Source organism: Mytilus galloprovincialis, chromosome 12 (assembly GCF_965363235.1).
Source record: "Mytilus galloprovincialis chromosome 12, xbMytGall1.hap1.1, whole genome shotgun sequence".
Taxonomy (NCBI): domain Eukaryota; kingdom Metazoa; phylum Mollusca; class Bivalvia; order Mytilida; family Mytilidae; genus Mytilus; species Mytilus galloprovincialis.
Genome location: NC_134849.1, coordinates 55,522,486 through 55,533,125, shown reverse-complemented (window position 1 = coordinate 55,533,125; position 10,640 = coordinate 55,522,486).

Genomic DNA, 10,640 nt, shown 5'->3' with positions numbered 1-10,640 from the left:
ATTTATACATCCCACACAGTGAACAAGGATGCATTTCTTTAGAACGGTGTTTTCTGTCGAAGGGTTGATGTGACGGCATATTTATAAAGATGCTTTGCTTTAGAATGAAATATATTTAGTCGGAAAACAGGCGTGGCTTCGTATTAAACATCACATTTATTTTTTTAAACTAGACAATGACCTCCGGGCCTGCAATGATTTATTTTGCATCCTGTTATGTTATGTATGACTACAAAAAATTAAAAGTGTTATTTCGAAATCTCAAAAAATATATCAAAGGTATTGCTTTTTTCTGAGGGCATTTTATTAGAAAAGAACTTATCCATGGCTTTTTATTTGATAACAATAAATTTATGATTTTTTTTCAAACAAAAAATTCTCTGAAACTGATATTATCAAGATGCTTGATTTCTTGATTGACAACATATTTGTTACGTTCGGAGGACGTGTTTTTCAACAGACTGTCGGCATTCCAATGGGAACAAACTGTGCCCCTCTACTCGCCGACTTGTTTCTTTATTATTATGAGGCTGACTTCATGCAGGAACTTCTTAGGAAGAAAGATAAGAAGTTAGCAATATCCTTTAACTCTACTTTCCGCTATATAGATGATGTTCTTTCACTAAACAATTCAAAATTTGGTGACTATGTGGAACGCATCTATCCAATCGAACTAGAGATAAAGGATACTACAGATATAGTTAAGTCGGCTTCATATCTTGACTTACATCTAGAAATTGACAATGAGGGTCGGTTGAAAACAAAACTTTACGACAAAAGAGATGATTTCAGCTTTCCAATTGTGAACTTTCCATTTCTAAGTAGCAACATTCCAGCAGCACCTGCATACGGGGTATATATCTCCCAATTGATACGATATTCCCGTGCTTGCATTTCCTATCATGATTTTCTTGATAGAGGTTTGCTGCTCACAAGGAAGCTATTAAACCAAGAGTTCCAAATGGTGAAGTTGAAATCATCCCTTCGTAAATTTTACAGACGCCATCACGAGTTGGTTGACCGTTATGGAATAACCGTTTCACAAATAATATCGGATATGTTCCTTACGTCGTAACTACAATCCCCTTCCCTTTCATGAATATGACCTACCGAATTAGACTATTTACCGGATTTGTAATCACTTAAGCAACACGACGGGTGCCACATGTGGAGCAGGATCTGCTTACCCTTCCGGAGCACCTGAGATCACCCCTAGTTTTTGGTGGGGTTCGTGTTGTTTATTCTTTAGTTTTCTATGTTGTGTCGTGTGTACTATTGTTTTTCTGTTTGTCTTTTTTATTTTTAACCATGGCGTTGTCAGTTTGTTTTAGATTTATGAGTTTGACTGTCCCTTTGGTATCTTTCGTCCCTCTTTTATAGACATTTTATAGCATTCAGACTTCATTTTCGTTTTGTTATTTTTCAGTAATGAAAAATGAAAAATTTGTTTTTTTCAACAAAGCATGTAAATTTCACACCGGGATGTATGTTTATAAACGTAAATTGTCAAGCTATAGATTCTTTTAAAATTTTGATAGTGCATATGGACGAGAGATGTTTACTGCATCGCATGTCATGTGAGTCTGAAAATGAAAATATGTTAGTGTCACGATTTATAAGTTCTTTATTTGAATAAGAGAAAATTTTCAATAAATGTTGTTATTCTTCTTCTACCTACATATGAAATAAAACCCATTGGAAAATTAGATGCCTCGTTATGAATTTTTGTGAATAATCTGAGATCTAGGAGATTTAATTTTTAAATGAATTATGAGAAGATAAGTTTTATAATACGCTTTAAGAAAATAAACAGAAAAAAACGGTGTCACCGAACTTGTTTTCTTGTGACATGTAAACCAAACAAGTTTCCCCATCATTTTCGAAATGAGAAAATACCTGTACCAATAGTTAAAGGTACCAGGATTATAATTTTTGACGCCAGACGCGCGTTTCGTCTACATAAGACTCATCAGTGACGCTCAGATCAAAATAGTTGTAAAGCCATTTGACTGTACTTGTTGATTCACAACATCAATTGAGTAATTTAAAGTAGTAGTTTGAAGTTCTTGGAACGAAACGGGAAAAATTTCCTGTTAAAACAATATAAATTCTTGTAAATCTACTATCTGATTTTGTTGGTATCAAAACAAGGATGTGTGTTACACAAGTATTAAACACTTGTATTAATATGATTACAAGGAAATCGAAACACAATTTATTTAAGCATAACGCAAAACCTTTCTCTAGTGTTGATTTTTATTACCTACAATATTGGTCATATGATAACATGTCACAAGCATTTTAGGTAGTGGCTGTTTCAGAAATTTACTGCCTGGAAAGGGTCCCGCCAAGTCGTTCTTCATTGATTCCCAATATAATCAACCAATTATTTCCTGCTAAAAAGGAGGACAGGCCCTCTTAATCTCGACTTCTGTTAGCGATTATTATCATATTGTATCTGATAAGTTATTTTCGGACATGCTACGTGATAAGTATTAAAGGCAAAAGTAAACTAACCTAAGACCGATCTACAAACAGATGGATGTAAGTATTTTTCACTACAAACGTGTCAACTACCTGCAGGACAACAATGTTGAAGCAGTACATGTTACCATACTGCTTTCAACGATGACATCACCAATACCTATGTAAATATATACGCTGTTAAATGCCCGATATTATATAAATAACACATAGCTGAGAGGGTGATAGAGCAGATTGGTACTCCGAGAAAACATTGTCAACCGCGTCGAAGCAAAGCTTGACAATGCTATTTAGAAGGGTAACAATCTGCTCTATCACCCTCTCAGCTATGTATTATTTAATTCATTATACTGGATGTCCTATCATTAATGTCTTTACAGATGAAGTTTATTAAAAGTATTTTCTATGACGTCAAGTACATCACAACGTCACAGGTATTCGAAAAATCAACAGAGGTGAAGATAGATGTTTTTTGTTTTTTTTTTGACAGTCAAATAATAGAATCTGAGCCAAAACGTAGAACTTAAGCATTGTCTTTAATAAGTCGATGAAATTTCAATTCATTGTCCTTCAAATTATAGATTTTTGATTGGTGTAGACGAGAGGGTGACATAAAAAAAATTGTTACCCTCTCAGCCATGTGATAGAGTAAATTAACACCCTCGAATTAGCCAATACAAATATGGCATTTAAATGTGAAGTATAAGAATACAAAATATGACACAGTTCAAGAGAGACAGACTCAGACGTGATGTAGACTACACAAATGAATGAAAACGTAATTGATCAACGTTTTTTTTCTCTCTCTATGCATGCATCACACATGATGCTAATCCGCACCCAATCAGAAATTAACAATAGTGAATATGACAAACATGATACATTTTCAGAACAGACCCTTATTGGTCTATATTATGATTAAATACAATGAATACATATTAGAAGTGAATTAATTAGACACAGATCATATCCATCAACTTTTTAAACTTGAATTAATGGATAATTCGATGTTTGACTTGAATCACCAAACATGGCAGCACATAAACGATCACCTAAGTTGTTTCTTAGTTCCTGTGCGTCGTTATGTACAAAGAATATATCTGTTAAATTAAGGTTTTAATTTTTTTATTTTTCATCAAATAGAAATTAGTCATTGATTGGACGTATACAAACAATCGTTTACAATTTGACAATGGTAGTTTCGCATGTATTTGACAAATAGACACAGTACTAGCACTTAATTTCATAAAAAAATATTGGCGTTCAATTTTTAAATTATTAGTAGGATTCACTACCTCAAAATTTAACATGTAGGACGTCAAAGATAGGAACATATTTTACAGTATATACATAGTCACATCTGTTAAGCATTTGAAATTGTTTTCTACAAATAGATTATTCATGGATCACAGTCAATAAAATCATATATTTCCGACACTTTCTCATTGGCAATTGAACGGAAAATTGAAAAAAAGAAAAAAAAAGATTTTTTTTATACAAAAATTATAAACTTATTATTCTGTAAAACATCATTATGTAGGTATATAATCAGTACGATCGAAATTAACAAGCATAGGTTTTAAACACTTGAAAAAATGTACATAAAAGAAAAATGAAACTCAATCTCAGTGATTACGTTTCAAATCTAACTGTCTTTGTATCTGTAATACAAACATCACCGATGTAAATATTTTGTATGAAGTAAGAACATATAGTCTGTGTTGTACCAAATAATTAATTCCAAAAATTCCTCTTTAGTCATATTGCATCTTATTACAATGTTGACATGTCACACATACATCCTCTTCTTCTGAGATAAGAATACCTTATCCAGTATGTTTATTTTCTCACATGTAACTTGATCTGATAAAATATTATGTTAAGAATATTCGCTCCTCTTTTTTTAATGTTTGCCAGTGAAAAAAACTCCCCACAAACCCCTACATTTCTTTTTATAATTTAATTACAAATATTTAAAAAAATCTATATTTGAAAATACTTAATTGATCATTATTTTTGAAAGAAAAAGGGTGTCAATTTTATTTGTAAGAAAGTCCAGAAAAATTATTTCTCTCCAAATTTTCAATGGCTTATATTCCAAAAACAAGCACACGGATCTAAATTGGATTCTCCTTGTTTAGGTCCTTTATTTTTTTACTACCCATTTCTAACAGATTTTTTTAAAAGGCTTGTTATTTTGAAACAGAGTAGCCAACATCCTTAATATGTACATGTATTTAAACGATTTATGAAAACTTTTACTGCAATGCTATAAACCTTACCTGATGGAGATACAATAACACTCGTTACATCTCTCCACTACACCACTTCACGTTATACTTTATGAATATTTAAATGAAGGAAGATAAAGTTTTGGCAGGAAATTTACAATTAGTATATTTGTCCTTCAGATATTTTGGTTGGCTTATGATTTAAAAAAGAGTTGAACAGATATGTATGATACATTGATTTTTGTTGTTTCTGTTTCTGTTTTGCGTTTATTATGCTATTCATCAACAATCACATTTCCAGATTGTTGGACAAATAATATGATGGACAGATGATATTTGACAGTTGGTGTGTACATCTTTACCGACTGTGATACTGAAGTAATTTTAAATATTAATCAAAAACTTTGCATGTTATTTCCAAAAAAAATCGGCATGTTGAAGATACTATCCACGGTGTTTCTGTTTTGAAAATCAGTGCTGTTCTTCACAAATCAACATCTGTTCATTATCGAAAACAAGAAAAAATAAAGATTCCATATTTTGTTGTAATTACAAGGCGGACTCGGTCCACCAATTTAGCTCTGATAATATTAGTGTCAATATACGTATTTATACTTGTTTGGAAATTTGTCCGCATTATGTTAAATCACACAGGTTCTTGTAAACTTTGCCATCATAATTCAAAACATTTGACCTCACAATTTAAAAGTGATTGTTGCTTGACGTCAAACAGGTGATTCGGAGTGGATCTAAGGTCATTCGGAGGCTAAATATCAATAGTTTAAATACGTTCATTATATGACAACTGGTTTTTAATAAACTGTTATTTGTAGTATTTTGGTGTTTATTTTAAGTTTGATTTCGAGATTTGTTTTAATATCCTTTTATTATATTCAGCCTCTTTTTTGTTACTCGTTAATGAACAAGAAATCACCAACACATTTCTTTGTTTAATTTAGTGGTCTGCACCAAAAGCTGATAACACCTTTAATTTCTAAAGATCGTAGAAGCTTAGGGTATATCAAGCATCCATTCCATAAGACGGTAGACATTTCCGAATATGATTGAAAATTTCATTCTTATAAATACAGTTTTATGCTACAAGAGTGAAAATAAATAGTTATAGTTGATTCTTGTTATCTCGAAGTAAGAAGACGACTTTAGTTATATTTCATTATATCTTCTTTCATTTCAATCGTTCAAATCGCACGATAAAATACAAAAGGATTAAACGTTTTTGAGACGCCGATTGTTAATTAATGTGTTATTTGCTTTTCCATAGTCGAGCGTAAACGTTCTGTATATCCACACACGAACCGTGATCAAATAAAAGTAAAGAAACTATAAGAATACTGAGGCAAGCTTCTCGAATATAAAACGACAAAATGAATAAAAAAAAAAAACATGCAAACAAAAAAAAGACGAATGTGCATCCACAATTCTTTATTGGTTGTACATCTGTCTTATTATAATAATATGAACATAATAAGTCTATGATTTAATACAAAACTGAGATAGGGGATTAACATAAGCACTTTTAAATATATTTAAATGACAGATGAAATCTTAATAAGTATAAGTGATTTCGAACCCCACTCGTGCAGGTGCACCCGACTATAATTTAAATGACTAGGATTGGTGTTTTTTCCTGGGACTTCCTCCACAAAAAAAAATTGACCGCCACGAAAAGCACAATAATGTTGAAAGTAGCGGTAAACACCAACCCTTCAATTGATACAGCCACCCTCCTATATTAGTTGTGATGATAGAAAACCTAATGTTATTCATACCCGTATGAGACATATGTACAATTCTTTAAATGCAGATCTGAAATGAAAGCCAATCCTGCATTTAGCTGTGACTATCCCGTTATGAATAGTTTTTACATTTGTTATTAGTGCAACAACGAATAAGATAATTTTTCTTTATTTTTATATTAGAAAGATTACATGTAGCTTCTTTTGGCAGGTGACGATGAACTTTTCTTTATAAAACCACAACAAAAAGACATCTTATATCAGAATTACACAACCATTTAGACAGCTTATTAGAAAGAGGGGCGAAAGATACCAGAGGGACAGTCAAATATATAGATCGAAATAAACTGACAACGCCATGGCTCAAATAGAAAAAAAAACAGAGAAATAATTGAACTTAACATAGACAACTAAAGACTAAGCAGCACGAACCCTACCAAAACTAGGGGTGATCTTAAGTTCCCCTGAAAGCTAAGCAGATCCTGCTCCACACGTGGCACCCGTCTTGTTGCTCATGTTATTCAAACCCTGTAAACAGTTTAATCGGTGAGTCATATTCGTAAAAAGGGAAGGGGATTGTAGTTCCGACATAAGGAGCATATCCCATGTCATCTGTGAAACGATTATTCCTTAACAGACAACCAACTCGTGATGGCGTCCGTAAAATTTACGAAGGGATGATTTCAACTTCACCATTTGAAACTCTTGGTTTACTAGCTTCCTTGTGACCTTCAACCCTTTAACAAGGAAATCTTGATATGACATACAAGCCCGGGAATATCGTATCAGTTAAGAGATTTATACTCCGTATGCAGGCGCTGCTGAATGTTGTTACATAGAAATAGAATGGTTCACAATTGGGAAGCTGAAATCATCTCTTTTGTGGTAAAGTTTAATTTTTTAACCGACACTCATTGTCAATTTCTAGATGTAAGTCAAGATATGAGGCCGACTTAACTGTATGTGTTATACTCTTAATCTCTATTTCGATGGGATAGATGCATTCAACATAGTTACCAAATTTTGAATTATTTAGTGAGAGAACATCATATATATAGCTAAAAGTAAAGTTAAAGGATATTGCTAACTTCTTATCTGTCTTCGAATTCCTTAGAATTACCTGTATGAGGGTAGCCTCATAATAATAAAGAAACAAATCGGCAAGAAGAGGGGCACAATTGGTTCCCATTGGAATGGTGACAGTCTGTTGAAAAACAAGTCAACCAAATGTTACAAATAAGCTGTCAATCAAGAAATCAAGCATCTTGATAATGTCAGTTTCAGATAAATTTTTGTTTGAAACAGAGTGATTCTTTACAAAGTAGGATTTATCCCTCCATAAGACAAGGTACTGGTATCTTCGTTGTTCATTCCTATTTCGAAAGCAAAGCAATTCCCACTTCTTCAATTTTTCAATATTTGTTTAATTTTGGTTGTAGTTTGCATTACATGTATTTATACGATACAATTATAGCCTTTGTAGGAGGTAAAAACAAGGATATATTGACACAAAAAAAAAAACGAATGAGGATGAAGTCCAAGGTCGATTTACTTCTTTGGGTAGATATATCCTATATCAACCTAACACAAAGGCTGTATCCTGTATAAACCGATAACCTGTATATAACCAAACATGTTCTACAGCACTGTCATATCAAATTGTATACGTTGTAGACCTGATTAACCCGAACATCGGCCAACATGGAACAAAATCTTAACTCCAAAAGAGGTTTCACTGTATTATCATTCATGTTTTTTTGTGTCCATCTTATATATTTTTTCTTCTTCAAATTATCTTTCATAAATATATTTATATTTTGATGTAACTGTCATACAAGTGAGAGGTTTAGCGCTTTAAGACTAGGTTTAATCCACCATTTTCTAAGTCAGGAATATGGCAGTTGCTGTTCATTCGTTTGATGTGTTTTATCATTTGGTTTTTTCATTTGATTAGGAACTTTCCGTTTGCATTTTCCTCGGACTTTAGTATTTTTTTGATTTTACTTTTTAAATTTTTACAATATCATGACATTCATTTGATGACGTCACAAAGTATCTCGGTTTTTAGATATTCCAAAAATGACTGAGCAATAGCACTTTTGCTATGCGCCATTTTCTATCTTCCTTCGAAAATACCGTCTAACATGTGACAATCCCTGAAAGAATCAAATTGGTTAACATATACAAATTATTAATGTTATGCTTTTCGTCACTACCTAGAAAGAGTAATAACATATATAACGAACTCCGAGGAAAATTTAAATGAAAAATCACTCATCACAATCAAAATCAAAAACTCAATTATTAAGCGAATGGATAAAAAACTGTCATATTTCTGAGTAGGTACAGACATTTTTATATGTAGAAATGGTAGATGAAACCTGTTATATAGCTAGCTACACCTCTTACTTGCATGAGAGTCACATTCAATTCCAGAATGTTCACAAACGATGCTCTGTAATTGTCTAACAATTGGCCACTTTGTCTTAAAGGTTATTGTCTGGTAAGACATTTAAAGCATATGATAAGATAAGACAAGATAAATTTTTTTTCCATATGTGTACTAATAATATACCTCTTGTAGATCAAGGGATTTGAAAGTTTGAAGTCCACTTTTGATAATGGATTTAGATTCTCAATATTAAGTCTAGCACGGTATAAAATAGATTGAGTTGTAATGTAATTTTCGACTTGAAGTCTACTTAGTTCCAATCTTATTCTTATTTTTGATGAGGTTTTCTTAAAATTTTAGATTGATTTGTTCAAAAGGTTTCCTATTAATAAAGGTGAGATGGTCAATGTCACAATTCTTTGGTCGGCACATGCTTGGCTATAAGGAACACAAGGAATTAACACATAAAGGATATTTCAGAGTTGATATACTATCAATTGATAATAGTTATTTTAAAAATAAACAGAGTAGCCAATATCCTTCACATAAACATTATGTTCATCTAAACTAATCTGAGTTTGCATTTTATCAGACAAAAGTATCGCAAGTCATGTCAGGGACTCTAAAAGTATTGTAAATAAGTGTTTACGAAAGCAATATAAAAGTTTCAACTTAACTTGTTTTGTTAATGAAGTTAAATACCCGTTAGACATAACTACAAAACGGACATACGCATGTGCCTTTAATGTTTCAATTTTATGAGACGCGTTGAAATAAATGAGATTGTGTGTGTGTCAAAGAAGACCTATTTTTGAGTAAAGCAATTTTGTAATATTTTAGGTAAGCGCGGAAAATTAAATTTTACTAGAAAATAAAATAATAATAAACAGATATGTTTAGCACAGTGGCCTAACAGATATAAAGAAACGACAAAAATAAAAAGTAAAAAGTAATAAACTAAAAAATAAAAAGTAATAAAAACATAATAAACTGATACAACATGTAAATATGTTATATTGCATTCAGCGTGTATATAAGGCACATTCTGTATTTATAGATAATTGACAAACATCAATGAAGTTTATGTCGATTACCTTTATAAACTTACTAACAGGAATTTCAAATAGTTCTTTTATAATATGTTTTGCAAAATATGAAAATAAAGTATTTAATGTTTACATACACTACTTGAATAAAAACCATATCTACAAAATGAAAATAATTCAATTAAAATTCAAGTAGAATACTTACAGAAGTGAAATTAACGTTATTATTACTTTTTTTTTTAATATTTGTGCATTTATGCTTTATAAAAGGTTATCGCTCTTGATGCGAATTCCCAGAAATGTTTACTAAATGACCCTTTGTATTGAAGAAGACCAAACAAATCTGACTATAATATCAGAGTACAAAAAATGAACTGAAACACATGTGGCCATTGATTTGTATTAGGAATTATGCTTTTTCATATCTTTTTAACTTAATATAACATATTTGTATATAACATATACGTATGCCTCTTTGTATTATAGGTAGAATTATTAATAGTTAACATTTATGTGTAAACGTTGCGCATTTCCTCTATTGATTTTTCTTCAGTGATGCGCAAGAAAAAAAAAAGATCCAAAGCCCAATACCAACTTGAAAAGAAGTAAATAAAGTGACAAACCCAAAGTGAGGCCAATTGCGTTAATCATATTTCATTGCTTCGAAAATACAATCATGATTTCATTGACTGTGATGGATAGTCGTTGGCATGAATGCCCTCGAAGTGTT